This window comes from Mesocricetus auratus, unplaced genomic scaffold, assembly GCF_017639785.1.
Source record: "Mesocricetus auratus isolate SY011 unplaced genomic scaffold, BCM_Maur_2.0 Super-Scaffold_100018, whole genome shotgun sequence".
NCBI lineage: Eukaryota > Metazoa > Chordata > Mammalia > Rodentia > Cricetidae > Mesocricetus > Mesocricetus auratus.
Window position 1 is genome coordinate 308,149 of NW_024429199.1, and position 22,469 is coordinate 330,617.

General features: G+C 44.7%; 2 long non-coding RNA genes across 3 annotated transcripts; one reads left to right on the forward strand and one right to left on the reverse strand.

Annotated features, from left to right (window-relative positions):
- Nucleotides 1–517: 517 nt before the first annotated feature.
- Nucleotides 518–19,138, reverse strand: LOC121132864. Of its 2 annotated transcripts, XR_005869557.1 has the most exons (5): nucleotides 18,445–19,138; nucleotides 17,897–17,972; nucleotides 12,014–12,164; nucleotides 1,964–2,114; nucleotides 518–1,575 (listed from the first exon to the last, which is right to left on the reverse strand). It is a non-coding gene; the product is annotated as an uncharacterized LOC121132864 (long non-coding RNA). The 2 variants fall into 2 exon arrangements; XR_005869556.1 differs by having other exon boundaries at nucleotides 518–2,114.
- Nucleotides 8,738–21,037, forward strand: LOC106021405. Its single transcript, XR_001196686.3, has 4 exons — nucleotides 8,738–9,045; nucleotides 16,811–16,892; nucleotides 17,428–17,670; nucleotides 20,821–21,037. It is a non-coding gene; the product is annotated as an uncharacterized LOC106021405 (long non-coding RNA).
- The last annotated feature ends 1,432 nt before the right edge of the window (nucleotides 21,038–22,469 follow it).

The window sequence follows — 22,469 nt, forward strand, 5'->3', positions numbered from 1 at the left end:
AGTAAGGAGACACAAACCGCGACTCAACTATCCCAGGTGGAGTTTATTGGTGGATGGGGAGGGAAAAGGGGGGTGAGAGGTAACCAACCCATGCAGAGCACAGAGAGATATAAGATATGAGAGAGAGAGAGAGAGAGAGAGAGAGAGAGAGAGAGAGAGAGAGAGAGAGAGAGAGAGAAGATGAGAGTAAGAGTGTAAGAGGGAAAGAGTAAGAGTAAGAGCAAGAGCATGTAAACGGGCAGGGGTTAGTCCTTTAAAGGGGTCTTTGCACCTGCCTGATTCTCACGTAACTCTGGGCTGGCCAGAGTGTTGCCTGAGTGCATCCTGCCAGGTAACAGGGCAGGCCAGAGTAATGCCTGAACCTTTCAGGCATCCCCTGGAACCTCTTCTCTTCCAAGTGCCAGGGACTGGATTGCTAAGTAAAGAAGAACTCACCTCTCCCCTTATTTCTTCCTCTGCTTCATTTATCTCAGTGTGGACTCATGGAAACCTATGTTAATAAACAATTCTCACATTCTTGGTTTAAAACGAGTTTGTTTTATTATTTATTCATGTGCATGTGGGTGTATTGCTATACATGAGCACAGGAGCCTGTGGAGCCTGGAAGAGGGCACTGAATCCCACCAAGCTGCTGCTACAGAGATAACGAGCTGCCTGATGTGGGTGCTAGATCTGAACTTGGGCCCTGGAAAAGCAGCAAGTGCTCTTACCCACTGAGCCATCTCTCTAGCCCCCCACCATTCTTTTTTTTAATGTTGAAATTTTTCTCAATTTGTGGGTCATCCATTCGTGAGACCCCAGTATTCTTCATGGCCTCCTCATTTACTTAGCACATTTATCTTGCAGAGCAAGAGACCATTTCCCCGTCCCTTACCCAAGAAGAACAGCATTTAAAAAACAAGTTGAGGGAAGGGACAAGTGATGGTTAAATTTAATTGCCATCTTGATGGCATCTAGAATCACCATAGAAACAAGCTTCTTAGCATATCTGTGAAGATTCAACTATATTTAACTGAGTTGGGAAAACAACCTAAGTCTGGGCATTGTCATCCCATAGACTTGGGGTTCTGGACTTCATAAAAAGGAGAAAAGCCAGTTGAGTGTGTGCCTTCACCCGGCTCTGCTTCCTGGATGCGGATAAATGTGACCAACCTCCTGAAGCTTCCCCACCAGGACGGATGGTACCCGCCAACAGTGAACCCCATGCAACCCTTCCTTAAGTTTCTTTAGGCGAGTGTGTTGTTGCAGTAACGAGACAAGTAACTGATGCCTGAAGCTTCATTTAAACTTGTGGCTTCCATCAGCTCCCACAGTATTTCAGTTTTCTGTTTCTTCTTTCCTTAGTAGTTTTTAATTTTAAAAGTGTGTGCTTGTGTTTATCTGCTGTAGCACGTGTGTGAAGGGCAGAGTAGAGTCAGTTACCTCTTCCCTCGCTCATGTGGGTTCTGGGTATTGAACCCAGGTTGTAGTATTTGCATGCAAGCACCTTTATCCAGTGAGCCAGCCCACTCCTTCTTTTTTTCTCTTTTTCTTTCATGCTGTAGGCTTTCCCCAGAAAGTCTTTGATTAGAAGGTCTGGGTGAAGTGGAGAAGGAAGGATCACTGGTTGAGTTTTTGGATGATTTGGGGAGGGTCAATGTACTAAATTCAAACAACAGACTTTTTTTCTCTTTTCATGGCTTCTTCAGTTTTTAAAATATCCTATAAAATATTTACTTATTAACATGTGCATGTGTATGCCAGGTGTGCCCGTGTAAGCCCACACACCAGAGCACACAGGAAATATGAAGACAACTTCCTATGGGTCTGTTCTCTCCTTCCACCCTGATGTGGGTTCTGGAGATTTAATACAGGTTACCAGGCATGTGCAGCAAGTACATCTGCCCTCTGAGCCATCTCACTGCCCACTTTGGTTAGCTTTAATTAGACAACCTCTCCAACCTCCTGCAAGGAAAATGTATACCTGGATGCACGTGTGTCCGGAGCTGAGGTGAACAAGGGCCAAGGATCCCATCTGCATGAAGTCTCACTTAATGCTTGCAGTGCGAACTTCAATTGCTCTCAGTTGTCCTGCAGGCAGTCCTGGAGCCCAAAGGATGACTCTAACAGAGGAGCTGAGGAAGAGCCAGTGTGCATCTTAGACAGATTTTCAGGCCATCCTGTTTCTTTGCCTAGTATCTCCAATTCTGGGGCTTCTCATGTGTGAGAGGGATGAGGTGACCAGAATAAGGCTGTGTGGGGACTGTCCTTAGGGATACTTTACAGTCCGTAAGTAGTGGTTTCCAACTGGAGGTAATTCCATGTCCCCCAGGGAACATTTGGCAAATGTTATCAAACCTGTGAAGGGAGTGCTGGCATTTGGTGGGCACAGGGCTGCCTTCCAGTCCACAGGGCAGCCCGCTCTCCAGTGGTGAGGAAAGAGAAAGCGTGTCATAAAACTGTCATGAGCAGCTTCCTTTTCCAGTTTTCTGATGCCTCTTGGCTTTTTTGCTCCTGTTCTTTTTGATTTTGCAACTTTATTATGCCTTTTACAAAGCACTTGCTGTCACTGAAGAGTTATTTTTAGGAGAGATCACTGACATCATTGTTTAATTTGCATATTTCACCAGAACTCACATGGTGATATTTGAATTTATATTTGTTGAAAATATTTTAATTCCTACTCAAACACTGGCATATTTAGTGCCAGGAAGAATGTGTTAACGAAAGAATGGAGCACAGAACCCACTGGAAACTGCTGGAAATGAGCTGACGCTCTGGAGTTGTGTAAGGGGCGGGGGAGGGAGGCAGCAATAACTAAGTTGAAACATAAAGATACTTTTAGTCCGCCCGGGAGCTTACCAGAATTTCTATACAACCTTCCCTGACCCTCCGTACTTCTTGAGTGTGGCTATGACCCAGTGGTAGAACACGTGCTAAAGACCCCAGATTCCACCCACAACACCACAAAATCACAAATAAAACAACACGCATTCACTCTTAGCCCCTACTTTCCTAAGAGGTAACATTGCTCCCTAGTCTCCCCAAGCGAGAGGTTGCGTAGACTGAAGCTGGATCATGAAGAATTTGGTACTTTTGTTCTGTGTCGTTAATGGGAAGCCGGCAGGCTGATAATGAGGTAGCTGAGTCTAAAACAGAATGGAGACAGGGAAGCTCTCCACTTTCCTGTTAGCATACGAAGTAGCATACTTCATTGTCACATTTTCATATATACTTTGCTTTATCCACTCTCGCGTTCTTCCTATTCAGTTTCCTGCCCCTCCTTGTATGCAGACTCGTCCTTCCACTCCATGCTGCCGGTGTTCTATTACCCTCCCCACCTTTTCCTTAAAACCTCTTTCCCCTCCTGGGCTCCTCCTTCTAGCTTCCTGACATACATCTAAATCCAGTCCTCCATAAACACACGTATGTGACAATTACAAGCTAGGGTCTGCCTCGGAGAACAAAAGTGCAGTATTGTTTTTCTGAAGGTCTGGGACACCTCACTTGCTAAAATAATTTACAGATCCATCAATATTCCTGCAAATTCCATAATTTCATTTTCTCTTATGGCTGAGTAGAACTCTATTGTGCTACATACAACGTTTTCATTATCCACTTACCAGTTTATGGACACATAGGCTGGTTCTATTTCCTTGCTATGGTGAATTGAACACCAATAAACATGAATGTATAAGCCTCTATCACAGTGCATAGAGTTCTTGGGTTTTGTGTTCAGGAGTGATAGAGCTGGGCCGTCCAGCAGCCATTAGATTTTGAAAGGCCTCCACACTAATTTCACAGTGGCTGCACCGGCTTGTAGAAACGGTTTCTCTCTCTCCACACCAGCATTTGTGTTCTCAGTGGTATGCAGCCATTCTGACAGGGCTAAGATTTGAGGCAGTTTAATTTGCATCTCCCCATTTCCCTGAGGGCTAAGAATGCATAACAGCTTGAAAATATGTCCTGGAAGACCAGGGAAGATGGTTCTGTGGTTCTTTCTTTTTTCAGGGTAGGGGTGGGGAGCAGGGCGAGAGAGGTCTCACTGTAGCCCTGGTTGCCTGGAACTCAATGTGTAGATCAGGCTGGCCTTAAACTCACAGGAATCTTTTGGCTTCTGCCTCCTATGTATAAAAGTTAGGTCTGTCTGAATTTATTGCCTTAATTAATATGTAGGGCAGTTTTATACTTCTAGAAGCTATTTGAGGCCTATGTAATTACATATGAGAGTCTCTGCTATTTGTTTGGACAGCTGGCTTCCAACTTTTCTGTCTTTGCTCATTATGTGTGTGTCTTAGGGACAACACTGAGTTAAAGTTTTTATGAAGCAGTCATTTAATTTGTGTTTTCTTGATGGTGGCATGAGTCTGTTTGCACTCAAGCTTGCTGTTGAGGTTTGCTCCCCTGTAGTTTGCTGGTTGCTCTGCTTGGTTGGGTCACTGGTTCTCTTCCTCGCCGTCAGTAAGAGGGCTTTGGGGCTTTCTTATTTTGGACATGATTGATTCCTTCCCAGCCCTGCTTCTGTTCGTCCGCTAGTCTCATGAAATGCATTCTTGACTGTTCTCATGGACTGAATTACCCTCCTTCTTCCTTTGGGTGTAATATTCCTTTGGGAGTCTTCTGGTGTGCTGGCTTACTTTGCTGACTTGAACTGTCCTTGTCTTGAAGTGTTTTTATGCCTCCATCAATTTTAGGAGATAATTTTTACTGAACACAGCAATCTTGGTCGGTAATTTTATGCTTTCTTGGCTCCTAGGGTTGGTGGTAAAGGATCTGATATTATTCTCATGTTTCTGCCTTTGTAGCTGAGTTGGCATTCCTCTTAGTTACTGTTCTATTGCTGTGAAGAGACACAATGACCAAGGAAACTTATAAAAGAAAGCGTTTAACTGGGAGCTTGTTTACAGTTTCAGAGGAGGAGTCCATGACCATCATGGTGGGAACATGACAGCAGGCAGGCATGATGCTGAGGAAGTGCCTGAGAGTTTACATCTTATCCACAGGCAGCCGGAAGGGATGCGGGTGGAGCCTGGGCCTGGTTTAGGCTTTTAAAACTTCAAAGCTCACCCCAATGGCACATCTGCTTCAACAGGGTCACACCACCTAATTCTTCCCAAACAGTTCCACTAAGTAGGGATCAGGAATGCAAATATATGAGCTCTGGGTTTCATTCCCATTCAAACCACCACATTTCCTCTTACCACTTTTGTTATAGTCCCTTTGTTTTTATTTTTGACATCTTGGATATGTCAAATGCCTCTGTTTCTGGAGGTTTTGGAAACTGGTTTCTTTTTCAAGGTTGTGGCTATAATTTTATTGAATGTGTTATCTGAGCCTTTAGACTTTACATCATTTCCTTCTTCCATCTCATGGACTCTTAGGTTTGGCCTCCCAACATACTCTAGAGTTTCTTTGAATTTGGGGTCATATTCATTAATCTTTTTTTTTTCTTTATATGTGTCTATATGTGTGCTTATCTCCCGCACCATGAAGTTCATTCTTCTGCTTGTTCTTACCTATTGATGATAATGCAAAAGTGGAGGAAAGAGAGATTTCATATGGCTGGAAACCCAAAGAGGGCTGAATTCGGCATGCCAACGAGGAAAGTGGAGCATAACAGCGGCAAAGGATAAAGCAATCTACTATTTCCCTGTCCCCACCACTGCCCAGAGGAGCAAAGCACTAGGGGCGCAGAACTCGAAGCCTGGTGTAGCATCCTAATGGGAGCAACCCCAAGCAGTATAGCCTGTGAAGAAAGCAGCAGGAGTATATCAACAGAGTGTGAATCCAAGAAGATCTCCCCACACCACCCCATCAGACAAGTTATAGAAGGATCCAAATCCAAGAAAGCTCATGGTGGAACTTGTTGCAGTATCCTGACTGATGGGAAAAGATCATCTCAGGCGGGGGGAAGGGGGGCAGCTTTCCACATGTCTATAGAGCCTTGAACTCAGAAAACCTCCCAGACCAATCCCCAGCTTATCAGAGACAGGGCTGTAATTTGTAACATGGGAAATCAGGCAACAGCAGTCTGGCAGAAAAAGGCCTTTGGTTACAAAAATCCTTTACTGTGAAAGAATATGAAGACAAGTTATTTGAACTATCAAGACTAGCAGAATCTGAGGAGTATGATTTTTTGTTTTCTTGTTTTGTTTTTCAAGACAGGGTTTCTCTCTGTGTGTATTGATGGCTGTCTTGGAACTCTCTTTGTAGATCAGGCTGGCCTCAAACTCACAGAGATACACCTGCCTCTACCTTCCAAGTGCTGGGATTAAAGACTTAGGTCACCACCACCCAGTTTGTGAAGTCTGATTTTTATTTTTGGTTGTGAGTCTAGGCTTTAACAGCTGAGCCATCTCTCCAGCCCGAAGACTGATTTTAGGAGGAGGAGGAGGAGGAGGAGTCCATATAGTAAGATCTTGTCCCAACAAAACAAATCTATTTTTTAATTTATTAGCTATTTTCCACATTTTTTCTTCCTAGAACTATTGCCACAGAATTCTCTTTTTAAACATGTTTTTATTAATTTTTTACATTCCAATCCCAGTTCCTCACTTCTCCTCCTGCTCCCCTTTCTTCCCCCCTCCTCCCTCCCATCTTCTCCTCAGATAGAGTAAGACCTCCCATAGGAAGTCTACTAAGTCTGTGGCACCTCCCCACACCCACACCCCTGTGTCTAGGCTGAGCAAGGTATCTCTCCATATAGAATGGGCTCCACTAGTCAGTTTGTGGATTAGTGTTAGATCTTTGAACCACTGCCAGTGGCCTCATACATTGTCCCAACTGCACCATTGTCACCTATATTAAGGGAGTCTAGTTCGGTCTTATGCAGGTTCCCCATTTATCAGACCCGAGTCAGTGATCTCTCGTTAGCTCGGGTCAGCTGATTCTGTGGGTTTCCCCATCATGGTCTTGACTCCTTTGTCCATATTATCTATTTTTTTTAATCTAGAGAAAAATTGTCCTGGGTGAAGAATATAGGTTAGTGGTTCAATTTGTGTTTGTGTTGCAGGAAGCTCCTGGGTCAAAATACAGCAAAGACATGAAGAAGGGAAGAAGCACAGAGGGAGAGAGGAGGAGACAGAGGGAAAGAGGAAAGGAGAGGGGACAGAGGGGGAATAAAGAAAAGAAAGAGAAGGGGAGGAAGGGAGGAAAGGAAGAAAACAAGAGGAAATAATTATTTCAGACTAGAAAGCATGAAGTTTGAGAAATTAATTCATTAATTACAAAGAAAATAAATTAAGTAAAGAATCAGTTACTGTAGGAGCAAGTCTGCACAGGAAGCTTGGAGATTTTGTAGGTCGGCTACAGGAAAAAGAAGTTAGAAGGGAAACTCTAGGGAGTTGGTAATGGAGTCTCTAAATGTTTTTCCTATTTTAAATTTAAGCTTAAAAAACTCCTTCAGCCAATAGTTTTTACTTTTGAATGTTATGTGTATGGTATTTTGCCTGCATGTGTGTCTGTGTGTCATGCTGAGTGCCTGTGAGGCCACAAGAGGGTGTCAGATCCTCTGGAATTGGAGCTATAGATGGTTGAGAACTGCCAGGTGGGTTCTGGGAATAGAGCTTGGGTCCTCTGGAAGATCAGCCAGTGTTCTTAACTGCTGAGCTATTGCTTCATCCTCTTAGTCTATATTTTTTAAATATTAAATCAAAATTTCCTTTTTATGGAAGGCTGCTTGAGAGTCATATGACTTTCATAAAGTCAGAAAAGTGCTTCTCTGGCATTTTCAGATGTGCCCTTGCCTATGAAAAACCTCCATGAGTCCCAAAACACAAGAGAAAAATTCCACTAAGTAAAACTTGATAGGTCTGCATATTCACTATTAGATATTTACTTCAGTTGTGCATTATGTGATAAGAAAGGTTTTTAGGTAGCCTGAAATGAAAACCTCAGACACTGGAGTATTTATTATGGACAATTATGAAACTAAATTATTTAAGTAAATCTTGGTGTAAAAGAAGAGCAAAAATACATTTCTCACTGATACCTTTTCCCATTATTATAAAGAATGAAAGTGGAAATAAGCAACTTCACTTCAAATAAAGGACACCGGCTAATGTTTGACCACTTTCAGACTATCAAAACATGTCTTCCATCCGAGAGGATAGAAGGTCTAGCTATGACCTGGAGTGAAATCTAGCACTAGCAAGCCCAGTGACGTGGAAATGTGTCCCCCAGAGCTATGCCAGCTGCATCCTTCCAGTCACTGTCATCCGAGGCACAGAGTTCACTACATTTCTAGTCTATGTACTGATAAGCAAACTTACTGACAAAGGCAATATGTCTGTCCTGTCAAGTGTTCAGGGAAGCAAATGAGAGACTAAAATAGCCAAGTGAGAATATGCTCATCCTTAGAAATAGAGCACTTTTCATTATTAAGTATGTCAATCTTTTTGTTTAAAAAAAGACACACATTACAGTATGCAGGTGAATCATAAAAGAAAAAATATGTAATTTTCATCATCTGGTGAAAATATAGGTTTCCACTGTATATCCTTCATTACTACTGGGTAATCTTATTACAGGAACAACATTAAATCCAGTTCCTCATTTGGGGCTGTAGTTCCAGAGATCCTGGCATGAGATGGTTCCAACTGCATACACATCTTCAATTCTGACATGATGTGCATGGGTGTGTGTGTGGGGGTGTGTGTGAGAGAGAGAGAGAGAGAGAGAGAGAGAGAGAGAGAGAGAGAGAGAGAGGGAGAGAGGGAGAAAGAGGGAGAGAGAGACAGAGAGAAAAAGAGAGAGAAAGAGAGACAGAGAGAAAAAGAGAGACAGAGAGAGAGGGAGAGAGAGAGAAAGAGAGAGAGAGAGAGAGAATTTGCGGGGGAGACGAGATGGGGTGGTGCTGAGATCACACCTTGATCCTGGGCTCTGGCCCTCCCGTGAACAGTGGGAAGATAAAACTGCTCTCTTTCTGTCCACCCAGTCTGTGGTTCTTCATCACAGCCGCCTGGACAGACGAACATGCAAGGCAGAAGGGGAAACATTTCTCTGAAGAACTAACTAGGTTTCCCCCACAGTCTTACAAGACAGAAGAAACTATGCATCTGAAGCCCAGTAAGTACCAAATGGTTAAAGTGAGAGCTTGCCTATTTACTATCAATATTGTCTTCCAAAGGTTACGTCTTAAAGGTCATGTCTGATGTGCATGTATTCCTCCTTCTAGCTCTCCGGTAATGTTCGCCACAGTCATTTCACAGCCAGCTCCATAATTGGCTTTATATTTTCTAAATGTCAGTTTCTGATAGAAGTTGTTTTCAGCCTCACAGTTTCTGGCAGAGGAGGCAGGGGGGGCAATGTTGACGGAGCTGTTTCTAAGAAAGTCATCTCTTGTTTTCCCTGGATACGGTCTGTGACAAGTGAAAAGTCCTAAGGGACAAACTCTGGGAACAGAATGTGAGATACCAAAAGGAGTGTGATTCCTTGCAGGGTGCTCTTCAGGCATCACTCAGGAGCTGGGAGCTCCCCCACCTTCTGTGCCAGGCACTGGGGAGTTAGCCCCCGTGAAATGAATACTGCATTTAGTACAGCAACCAGACAGCCTGAAAGTGCCACAGAGAAGTTTGGAAATCAGAAGGAAAAGAAAGGGGACAGAGGCCTCAATCACCAGTAAGCTAAGTGTGGAACTGGGCTGCCACAGGGGTTCCCGTGGGAGGCAGAGGCAATGGCAAATGTCTTGAGCTTCTCTTGGGCTGTCACCTCAAGGCTTTTGGAATGCCCTCCTGGGGTACCACTGTTTCTGATAACGATATGCAGAGATGGGTACATCCTCTTGGTTAATTAATGTATCTGTGGTTGTGGTTCCTTTTGTGTGGTGAGCAAGTTTTGTTGCTACTGGGTTCCTGCCATTTGTACCCAAAATCTCCCCCGAATGATTTTTGTTAAGCTGTGGTTCCCTAGTTGAGACTCTTTGGAGACAGGAGAACATGTATGAGATGGGGCCTTGTTGGAGGTCTTCATGTCACCAGGGAGGAAATTTGAAGGGAACAATGGGTCCCCCAGGCTATAAGGTCACACTTGCTTGACTACATCCCCACCCCCACCCCTCAACCCCCCCATGGTGTCCCACACAAGCAAACAGCAGGGCCCTTCTGCCAGCCATGAGTGGGAACCTTCTAAACCATGAGACAAACACTTCCTCTTTATAAGTTGACTGTTTGAGGTATTTGTTATAGTAGCAGGAAACTGACCTAATGAACTACAGCTAGCTCTCCACAGAAGAGAAATATCCTTAGAACAAAACCCCTGAGCTTTGGTTTCTAGGCCAGGATCGAGAAGCACAGGTGCACAGGTTTCAAGCTCTAACTAAGCAGCCGTATTGAATGTGGCATCACACCATCACACCACCTCAGCTCTGTCCCCGTGCCAAATGCTACCTGTCCCCAGCTATGGAGCAGAGGACAGACACCACACAAGGCTGCAGGCCTTTCAATGTATGTTGTAAACACAATCCCATAATCCATGCTAATGGCATTTGGAGTCCAGGCCTTTGGGAAGTGACTTCTAGAATTAGGTTCATGGTGAGTTCTCCGTGATGGCAGTGGTGGTTTGAATGAGAACAGCCCCTATAGGCTCATATGAATGTTGTTCCCTAGTTGGTGGGACTTTTTGGGAAGGATTAGGAGGTGTGACCTTCTTGGAGGAGGGTGGCCTTTGAAGTTTCAAAAACTCACACCATTCCCACTTATGTCTCTCTGCCTTGTGCTTGTGGGTCAGATGTAAACACTCAGATCCTACTACAGAGCCATTCCTGCCTGCAGCCATGCTCCCCAACATGATGGTCATGGGCGGCTCAACCTCTAACTCTGAGTCCCAATAAGCTCTTTCTTTTTCTTCTTCTTCTTCTTCTTCTTCTTCTTCTTCTTCTTCTTCTTCTTCTTCTTCTTCTTCTTCTTCTTCTTCTTCTTCTTCTTCTTCTTCTTCTTCTTCCTCTTCCTCTTCCTCCTCCTCTTCTTCTTCTCTTTTTGTTTTTTTTTTCCAAGACAGGATTCCTCTGTGTAGCCCAGGCTGTCCTGGAACTCACTCTGTAGACCAGGCTGGCCTTGAACTCCAGAGATCCTCCTGCCTTCCCCTCCTGAGGGCTGGGATTAAAGGCATGCCCCACCACTGCCTAAACTTTCTTCTCTAAATTGCCTTGGTCATAGTGTTTTGTCATGGCAACAGAATAGAAGCTAAACTGGGTGGTGGCAGCATATACCTTTAATCCCAGCACTTGGGAGGCAGAGGCAGATGGATCTCTGTGAATTCAAGGCAAGCCTGGTCTACAGAGTGAGTTCCAGGATAACTGTGGCTGTTAAACCCTGTTTCAGGGGGTAGGGGGGAGAAGAAGCTAAGGCAAAGGGAAGGAGACCTGAGCTGTCACACTTGGTGTAGTGTCACATCGTACTCAAATGCTCAATAGATGCTGGCACCATACACTCGCATGTCCCTACCTCCAGACCCATGAGACAAACTACTGTTCTTTATAAGTAACCTGCTTTCATTTTTTAAAATATGGCAATAGGGAAGAGAATAAAAGAAGTATCCAGATCCAACCAAATCCAAAGCTGTTTCTTTGAGTAAAGTTTCTTAATCTATTCATGTGGGAAAACAGCCAAGAAAAGGCAGCATAGTGGTACCAATGCTTTCAGAAACAAAAGAAGGAAAAGCAGTGAGGAAAATGCTGCCACGAGAGGGGAAAAGAACACCCACAGGCAAACTCTTTAGTGGACTCACTAGTGCCTCAGAACCTTCACCGTGTGGTTTATTTCTGCATGGCTTCAACTAGCAATTCTGACATAGAATTGGAGAGAGAATCCTCAAATTTCCCAGACAAGGATTCTAGGGGTGTTGAGGGCCCTCGTTCTCTAATTTGAACCTTTGAATGTTACAGTCTAAGAAAGCCCTCCCAAAGGCTTGTGCACTGACAGTTAACTCCTAGATAATAGATTTTTGAGAGGTCACTGCACCACAAAGAGTTAAAGCTATGAAGAAGTGGTTCAGCCCTTTGTGGACTGTTAGGTTGAAGTAGATGCTTTTCTGTTACCTGATCCGAAGAATTCATTTTGGCTCCTGGTTCCAGAGAGTTGCGAGTCCACCATGGTGGCAAGCACGGCAGCAAGTAGCAGGCGTGGCATCCCGAGAAGGAAGCTGAGACATGGTGCTGGAGCCTTTCTTTCCAGCTGGGTCCTGCCGCCCTTCGCAGCCCCAAATAAGCACACAGACGTTATATTAATTAATAAATTGTTGGCCATTATCTAGGGCTTCTTATTGGCTAGCCCTGTCTCAATTATTAACCCATTTCTATTAATCTATATATTTCCACATGGTCTTATCTTACCAGAGAATGCCTGGTGAGTCCTTTCTTTCCGGCCCTTACATGGCGACTCCTTTTGGTGGGATCCCCCTGCCTGCCTTTCGCAGAATTCTCCTTATCTTCTAGTCCCACCTACCTTCCTGCCTCATTGGCCAGACAGTGTTTTATTCATCAACCAATCAGAGAAACATATAAACAGCAGGACATTCCCCCATCAGAGACGTTGTATCTTCCATAGCAAAGCAGGGCCAAGGATATGAACCCTCACAGCCAACTTCCGGTGATGCACTTCCTCTTCAAGGCCTCACGTCTTAAGGAGGTAGTGGGGAGTGAGGCAGAGCCTGACTGAAGCACTTTTGAAGAGTATTTCTTCTCTGCCTCCCCTTGCTGCCCAGACAACCTGAAGCGAGCAGCCAAACTAAACCTTCTCTCCTTCAAACTTTCCCAGGTGTTTTTATCTTGTCACAGTGTTAGGAAGCCAATCATCACAGGGTATATGACAAGACACAATTGTTCTTTTGCAGTTCTGAGCATGACCCCACATGCTAGGCAAGCCCTCCTGCCCCTTCCCCCAAGCCAAGAACTATTTTAGAACCACACAAACTTGCAAGTGCTGTTTCTTTAAATCAAGAGCTAAGTGAATATTTTCATGGCTCCCCTGTTCAACTTGGTTGATCCCAGCTGGGTTCTGACTTATCTCCAGGATAGTCTATTTCATGGGTGGGCTCAGTGAACCATGCTTCCTGATACTCATGCTCTGGTGTAGTTTCTTCCTTTTTTTTTTGTTGTTGTTGTTTGGTATATAGTCCTGAGTATTAAGTATTCTATCTTCAGGGTGGCACTGTTAAGAGGTGGCAGAGCTTTGAGTAGCAGGAGGGTCTGGGTTTTTGGAAGTGTACCCTTTGAGAAGATAGTGGGCACTGGGGCCTCTCTTTCTCTCTTTGGTCCTGGCTGTGGGATGAGCATCTTTGTCTGCTCCCACTGTGATATTGCTGCCTTGCCAGTTGAACATGGCTGAAATCTGCAGAACTGTGAGCCAACACAGACCTTTTCTTTATAAGCTGATCACCTCTGGTGCTAGCTACAGTGTGGGAAGCTGACTAACACACCACTCCTCTGGAGACTGACCCTGTAACTGCTTTGACCAATAAAACACAGTGAAAGCGATATTCTGGAGAATCTCCACACAAGCAAAATATCCTGTGGAGGATCTGCTATGGGGCATCTGGGCACACTCTCAGACTGCCATGACCATAGGAGGAGCAAGACAATCCACAAGGATGGAGAGGTCACTGGCCCACTGCTGCCTGATATGTCAGTTATGTAAATAAAGAGACCATCTTAGATGGTCTACCCAGTAGATAAAGCAGAGATCAGCCACATCTGCCAAACCCTACCAGATGTGTTTAACCTTTTGACATAACATGGCATTGCCGTCTACAAAACTCTGCAGTCATGTTATGAACTTTAAGCAAGTTTCCAATTTTAGAACAGACCACTCTCATAGTTATCTCTGGCTGCAGGCAACCCAGAGGCTGTCTTCTGGTGAAATGCAGGTAAATTGACCTGTTGTTTGGTTGGGTTTGTTTTTAAATAAGCTCTCATATTTACACTGACGTAGATAGATTTTTGTCCCTTGTAATAAAAAAAAGTGTCTAAAAGATCACAGGTAGATAGATGGGCAAAGAAGATCGTCATGGAATAAAATATTTCAAAATATATTTAGTGGCTATGCAATTTTCTCCTCAGGAAAACATAGGATTCCTGGCAGATTTCGTATTAGGAGAGAAATGAAAGACCATGCCAGGAAACATGAAGTTCTCAGGAAATAATTTGGTTATAAACATATTTCCTTACTAGGATACAATTTGATTCTCTCATTACCTTTTGACAAGAACAGTAAGACACTGGTTGTTTAGTCAGTGATTCGTGAAGCTTTCTCGGATGTTCAGCCTTATGGGGAACACAGCAGCTGCCACCATCCATTCTCATTTTGTTGATGGGACCCAGAGGGTTTAGAGACTGTCTGAGGTCACGTGGGCGGAAAGAAGCTGGCTTGGTCTCTAGGTTCCTGGCTCAGAGCTATGTCTACCTGTCTTTGCATTCATTGGTGCTCTTTGTGGCTCAAACAGAGTTCTTTCTTGATGTCCATTCCAGCCTCTTGAGGGCCCAGTGTTTCGAAAAGCAGGGTTGTTGTCGTTTCATGGTCAAATAGGAAGCTTTTCAAGAGCTACTGTGTGTCAGCGGCGGACAGTTCTTTCTAGGGACACGAGTTCTGTGATCTGAGGACCAGTCTGGCTTTGATAGTCTATGGAATCTTTGGGCTTCATGAAAATTGCTGGAATTTCCTTCCTTGTAACAAAGGGGACTGTATAATGAGGCTTTTTGTCACCCAGCCATGGCATAGCAACCAAACTCTCAACACACCGTTCATAGCTCACGCTGGCTGTTTTGCTCAGACAGTAGTAAAGAGAGGAAGGTTTCTGCTGCCCTCCCCAGATTAAGAGGGTTGTTTAGTTTTCTATCTTTTGTGTATAGAAGGAGGAGAATGTCTACATATGTATTTGTGTTTCACATGCACCCACCTACACACGTGGAGGCCAGGCCTCAACATAGGCTATTTCCCTCAGTCACACCCTACCTTATTTTTGGAGACAGGGTCTCTAACTGGGCCTGCAGTTTACTAATTTGGCAAGACTGACTGGATGGGAATCTCCAGGGGTCCAGCAGCCTCCCCAACACTGGGATTGTAGACCCAGTTTTTTTGCACATGGGTGCTGGAATCCAAACATAGGTCCTCAGGTTTATGTGCAAAGCACCAGGGCGTTTGTTGCCTCTGGCCTATGAGGGTACTTGTACTCTCGTGCACATGGATTCCCACATACACATATATTCAGAATTTAAAAGATAAATCAGTGGGACCATGGTGGCTCATGCCTTTAATCACAGCACTCTGAAAGCAGATGCAGGCAGATCTATGAGTTCAAGACCAGCCTGATCTACAAACTAGTTCTAAGACAGCAAAGGCTACACAGAGAAACCCTGTGTCTGAAAAAAAAATTCTTTTGAAAATGATACTGAATGGGGTTGTGTTCCCAGGAATCCAAAGCCTTCGGATTTGATTTACATGACTCTAGGAGAATCAACACAACTTAGTGTACTTCTTTGCACTAAAATAAGCCTTTCTAGAAGGATCCAGCCTGAATTGTACTTCTTTTTAAATTTGTCTAAAGAACTATTAGTTAAGACACAACCCTTACAGGGCCTATAGGCTGACCTGGAGGATATGAACATTTGCTGCCAAGCCTGATGGTCTGAGCTGAGTCCTTGAGACTTCTATTTTGGAAGGAGAGAACTGGCTCTTGTAATCACTGGAGGATGTTAAGCAGCATCCCTGGCCTGTGTCCACCAGATGCTAATAGCACTCCCTCCTGCCCTGTAAACAGGCCCTGACTCAGGGTGCTTCACTTAGGAGTGGACTTTATGCATTCAAGAAGCCATGCTTAGAATTTAGGTCTTCCCCCAGGCCATGGTATGGCTATAATGGCACTTTCCCCTGAGATGTTCCTTCATGATGTTGGTGGCATCAGCAAGCCCAGGTTCTTACTCAGCCGTGATCCTACTCTTCACCAGGAACCACACTGTTCAGAGGTTGGGTTTGTTAAATGCACTTTGAACTTGGCAATACTTCCAACTTATGACAGGTTTAGTGGGATATAACTCCATGTACATGTCTGTGGGGCCTGTAATGGCTCAAACATTGCAGCTGTTCCCCAGGGGGCACATATGTTCCAGGTGGAAATATTCTAGCTTTCAATGCAGACCTAAGGTTCCATGGTGCTGACCTCTTTCCTGTGGCTGTCATGGAACTTCCTGCTGAGTCCTGAATCTTGGCCTGCTTGCAGAAATTCCATTCAGGAAAAATAAACTCTACTGATGAATGATATATTGAGCATAATGGACTTTTTAGTAGATGTTTTCATATGTTCATTCACTAACTCCTAACAACAGAGGTGGAGAGTCAGTACATGTATGCATTACCCTCCACATAAAAAGGGGGAAACTGAGGTCAGTGGCTACCCAGAGAGTCCACAGAAGAGCAAGGAATGCAGAAATAGCATTTAGAGCCAGTCTCTTGATTGGCAAACTCTCCTGGCATTCTTCTGCATAGACAGTAAAATTGCTGGATCAGGACTCATTACATCAGACAAAACCCAAACAGACTTTGTGCATTTAATGGCCTTTGAAAACTTTGAGAGTCTGTATGAGTTTCTTCCTTTCATTTCATATTTTTTTTACAAACACCGGGGGAGCAATAGTCATTTGAACAGTTAAATTGATTTAGGGGAGTGAAATCCACTTTATTTTTTCAGTCTTGAAATTACTTCAAGTCATTTGCCACTCTGAGTGGACTCCAGTCCCTCCAGTATCTGCCACCTCTCGTCCCCCTGTGGCTTCCCAAGCCCCATTACCTGCCCTTAGATTTCCTTTTTAATTTTCCAAACAAGATTGCATTTTACATTTCAGATATTAACCCAAAGAACAACAATGAGGAACTCCACAGTCAAATGCTCAGAAGGCGACCACGTGAACTGAGGAAAGAAGAAAGGTGGGGAAGAAAAGCTGAAAATGTAGACGTTTTCCAGACCCTTGAAAAGCAACAGGGCCTTGCAAAATATCACGTCTGTCTGATTGCTAGTTTAAAAGAAAAATCACTGGAGGTGCCTCTTCTGGGAGGGGCGGGTGTGCTCTGGCTGACCTTAGCTCAGTGCCAAGACCTTCAGGCTCAGGGTCAGGTACCAAGAGAAGTTTTCAAATGGGAATCTCTCCCCAATGGTCTCAAACTTGTGGTCACAAGTGATCCTCCTACCTCAGTCCACCTAAAATCACCCTTTAAGCAGCACTGTGTTGGACCTTTGTTTCATAAAAGAAACCGTAGGGAGTTATGAGTCTGGGCTCAGTGACAGATACTAACACTAAGATACTAATCATGAGGCCCCCGTGAAGAGCCATCCATGAGGAGCCCCTGACTGCTTTTGGTTGGGATCAGAACTCTTTACCTTAGAATGTGGCACCCTGGCATTTGTGGGAGCAGATAGCAGGAAGGTGGTTTACCCATTTCCTTTCCTTGTTCCCCAAAACAGGTTATAAGCTTTCATTTAAGAAGCACTTTCCTGTACCTCCAGGAAAGAAATGTCCTTCAATGTCAATCCCCGGGATTCAGAGGACGATTTGAACATGCGGGTGATTTGAACACGCGGGGTTTGCTAACTCCTAACTTCATTGCCTACATCTTATTCCCCTCACTTCTCTACGACCACCTCCTCATCACACCTAGCAACATACATGTGTGATTCCAGCGCTTGGCAAGCAGAGGCAGGTGGATGGTGAGTTTGAAGGCATCTGGATTATATGCTGAGATTCTGTTTCAAAAACAAAAACTAACGAAAACCGCATTGGCTTTTTTTCTTTGGGTCTTTGTTCTGAAATCTCCTGTGTCACATGAAACTCTCATAGCTAAATTTGTTTGCTTTCTCTTATTGATCTGTCTCAAGTTAGAGGTCCCAAGCGTGGACCCAAGAGAGAACAGGAAAGTGCATTGTTTCTGTTTACCTGGAGTGCAGGTGTGCTGGACACGCAGCTGTAGCAAGCCCACACCCTGAGAGCTTCCTTGTGATCTTGCCCAGACCTAACACAGGATAGACATACATGGCTGAGGAAGGGTAAGACTGGAATATGAAATCCCATTTACAATTTGAAAGTACAGGGTCATGTACTCCGTGAAGCACCAACTTGCACTGAAAGACAGACAGCCCCACTTTGCTCTTTGATAACTTCATAAAATAAGGAGCAGAGTTCCCTGAGTAGAAGGGTTATAAGAATTTTAATGAGCTTATCTGAGATAGAGTTTGATGATTTTCAAACTACAAATTGCAACCCCTTAGAAATTAGTAAAGTCGGCCAGGCAGTACTGGCACATGCCTTTAGCCCCAGACTGAAGAACCCGGAAGCCCTTTACTAGAAACCATTAAGAGTTCCACAACCCTTGCCCCAGCCTCAACCGCTGCCCCTGTCTTTGGCTCCCAGCAGTGGGGCTGACCCAAGGTTGTACAGCCTCATCTGACGTTTGATTAAGGCGAAAGTAAGGTTTATCCAATAACCTGTTCCACCACGGACGTCCAAGGCAGCATGGTCTGAGTCTTCGATCAGGGAGGGTGTCTTATTCTAGGGTAATTTCTGCAACTGCCGGCTGTGGTATTAAGTTGAACCGAGGCCAGTTGGTCACTGTGAGCTAAAGTCTGTTTGTTTAAAATGATTTTGTGTTCCCTTTTCTCTTTCTTCGCATGGGTGTTGTGCTGCAAACCGTGACAGAGCACCTGCCTGTATGTACACAGCGTCACCAACTCAACCATTCAGCCGCTTTCTTTCCATGTTTAAATAAGAGATAAGCCACACTGGCCAGGGCGTGTGGACTCTTGAAGTCATTAACTAACTGAAATTATATAGCGTTGCAACACAGCGAACACTCGCCCGACTGTTAGAAACACGTGCCCACGAGGAAGTGTTTGATTTCTCCAGGAGGCAAGCACTCTGGAAGACAGTGTTTTCAACCAGCTGTGTCTGTGTATGGCGGGAAATGAGGGGCTGCCTGGATGTCTGGGAGCTGACCTGCAGTCCACCACTACCCACCCTCCTCACTGGCCTTGTATCTTGACAGCAGTCTTGCCACTTTGCTAGTTCCTTTCCCAGGTGGAAACCCTGTACCAGTTCCTTCTGGAAACCAGCTGGGTTTAGGTTATTTGAACTTCTCTTTTCGATGAGCACACTTCATTCTAGCAATGGATCCTACTTGCAGTGCCTGGGCTTGTGGAGTAGTCAACTGAGTCTCTCTCTGTCTCTCACTCTGTCTGTCTCTGTCTCTCTTTGTGTCTGTCTCTCTGTCTCTGTCTCTCTTTCTCTCTGGTGCCAAGGAGTCACCCCCCCACCTTTCAGAGTCACCCTTGTCCCAGAGACTTTCTCCATTGCTACCTTAAGTGTTGCCGTGGCCCAAGAACTTGAGGTTCCGACCACCCCCTCCCCTTCCCACAACTCCCATTTCTGCCCCCGCATTTCTGCCTGATTTCTTGTGCATTTAAACAGTCCGGACTGATGGGTAATGCAGCCATGTTGCCGAATCCAACAGCTCCAGTTGTCAGCTCACCAAATTCTGCAGTTCCCTGTGAACTGAGGCTTGAATCACAACAAGCTCCATTTGTTCATTTTGTCAAAAGCATGGACTGTAACTATGTACCAGAAAGGTCTAGGTCTATTTACCAGATTAACAGCGCAGTCCTTGCCTTTGTGCTAATGAGAGAAAAAGAGAATAAATAAAACAAGAAAAATCGATAGAAAGGTCTACAAAGATGACTCAGTTGACAAAGCACATGCTATGCAAGCATGAGGACCTGAGTTTGAGCCCCAGCAACCACATAAAAAGCAAGGTGTGGTTGTAATCCCAGCACCAGGGAGGCAGAGGCATGCAGATCGGTGGCAAACCAGTCTGCCTAATTAGCCAAGCCCAGGTGGGAGACCTTGTCTCAAAAATCAGGACTCTGCCTGAGGAAGGACACACACACACACACACACACACACACAGAGGGAGAGAGAGAGAGAGAGAGAGAGAGAGAGAGAGAGAGAGAGAGAGAGAGAGAGAGAGAGAGAATCAGAGAGACAGAGACAGAAACACAGAGACCCAGAAATAGACAGACACGGAGATACTGAGACAGAGACAGGACCCAAGATAACCACCTGGGGCTTTTGTTTGAAATGTAGATTCATTCCTCTACTGCATACTGTTCTTCATGCTATTGGAACTACAGGAAATAATCCGCCTAACTCTCACACTTTCACAGAAAAGCAGTCTCAGGATGCAGGTGTAAAATACTGCACATCTTGCTCTTCTCCACTAGCTGTTTATGGTATTCACTTTTATTTACTAGAAGCCTTTTGTATATTTTTCAATTTTTTCTGTTTGTGATTTGCTTAGAAAATATAATAGTAGCGGGACATGGTAGCACCCGGTGCTTGGGAAGCTGAGGCAAAAGGACAAGCCCAGGCTATGTAGTGAATATGAGGGCAGCCTGGACCAGATCAGAGATGCTGACTAAAGTAAAAAATCCGTTTAACTTTATAATTTAAAAACTGTTAAGGAAATTTTATTAAGAAAAGTTTATAATAAAAATATACCAAGTACTTTCCATGATAATATTTTTGTAAACTTAATATATTGATATAATAAATGGCATTAACATATTTTCTGTTACTGGCTCATTCTGGAATTCCTGAATAAATCCTGCATGGTCTAGGGTACTATTCTAGGAAATGTTATTATATTTTATTAATGACAAGATTTATACCCTTTAAAACACGACAGAGAAGTGACTAAGACACTCCCAAATGCTGACACACTGAAAACTTCATTCCAGTGCTTCTGAGCATCCTGTCCACCTCCTCCTTTTCAGTCTGGCATCCCATCTCAACCTTCCGTCCCGCTGCAGGCCTGCCCTCCAGCTGCCAGCCCAGAACCTCCGCTGACGTCATCTACGAGGTTGGTCCTCTCCTCCTGTTTTACTTACTTTTCTGTTGCTGTGGTGAAATGTGGTTGATGCTGCAATGATGGACGGCACACTTACTGAAGTAAAAGTAAGTATTCATTGTACAAATTACTCACAAGAGACAAACAAGTAACCCAGATGAGCCAAGTACTTTTCCGCCACCGCCGAACTGGAAGCCGGAAAGCCAGAAAAAAGAGAACGAGACTTCCGTTGTTCAGTCTTTTATACCTTCCTCCATAACTCCCCTAGCCATGCCCAAAAGTGGGCCTGGCTAGCGATGTTATTCACCGCCTACGTATGTATATGTCTTTATGTCTGTCTGTATACGTCTTTAGTCATGCCTAAAGTGGGTGTGGTTAGTGGTGCGGTAAACCGCCCTTTTATTACCTCATCTGTGTGTGCCTCTAGTAAGTCACATGGTTAATGGTGGCACACTGTTTCCTCCTACATGTGATCAAAGACAAGTTAAGGGAAAAAGATAGCAGACTCTGGCATGTGGCTCCAGAAAGAGAGTCCACAGTGCTGGGGAGGTATGACTATGACGACATCAGCCAGTGCTGCAGGAAGCCGAGAGGTCCTTCCACCCAGACATAGGAATCTGAGCACACACTGGGAGTGGGCAGCGGTAAGCTCTCCAAGTCTGCCCCCAGTGACATACTTCCCCCAGCAAAGCGCCACTCTCTAAAGTGGTAGTTCTCAACCTGGGGGGTCTCGACCCCTTTGGGGGTCACATATCAGATGTCATTTACATTACGGTAGCAAAATTACAGTCATGAAGCAGCCATGAAATAATTTTCTGGTGGGGGGGTCACCATATGAGGAACTGTGCTAAAGGGTCACAGCATCAGGAAGACTGAGAACCACCACTCTGAAGGTTCCACAGCCTCCTTAAACAGCACTGGTAACAGGTCTCCAAAGACATGTGCCTAAGGAGAACATTGCTCTTTCAAACTACCAAGGCTCTGTTTCAGTTTCTCTGTCTTCTTATCTCTCCCTCTATTCCCCCTTTCCTTCTGTCTCTCTCTCTTAGTCGGGATTACTGTTGCTGTGAGGAAAGCGTTTATTTGGCTTATGCTTCCACATCACATGGAATCAGGACAGGAACTCAAGCAGCAACCGGAAGGCAGGACCTGATGCAGAGGCCATGAAGGAGTCTTGCTCACTGTCTTGTCTTCATGGCTCGCTCAACATCCTTTTTTATAGAACCCAGAACCAACAACCCAGGGGGTGGCCCCACTCACAATGGGCTGGGACTTCCTCCATCAATCACTAATTAAGAAAATGCTTTGTCGGAGTCATTTTCTCAGTTGAGGTTCTCTCCTTTCCTATGACCCTAGCTAGTGGCTAGTGCCAAGTTGACATAAAGCTAGCTAATACAACACAACACCCCCTTCGTCTCCTCTCCTCTCCTCTCCCCTCCCCTTCTCTCTCTCTCTCTCCTCTCTGTATGTCCCTATCTTTTTATCTCCCTCTTTATTTCTCTATTTCCCTATCTATTTCTATATTTATCCACCTGCCTCTGAGCCCTTCTCTTCCTCTCACATCCACTAAAAGCTTTCTGAGAGTTCTTAAAGGTGTGTGTGTGTGTGTGT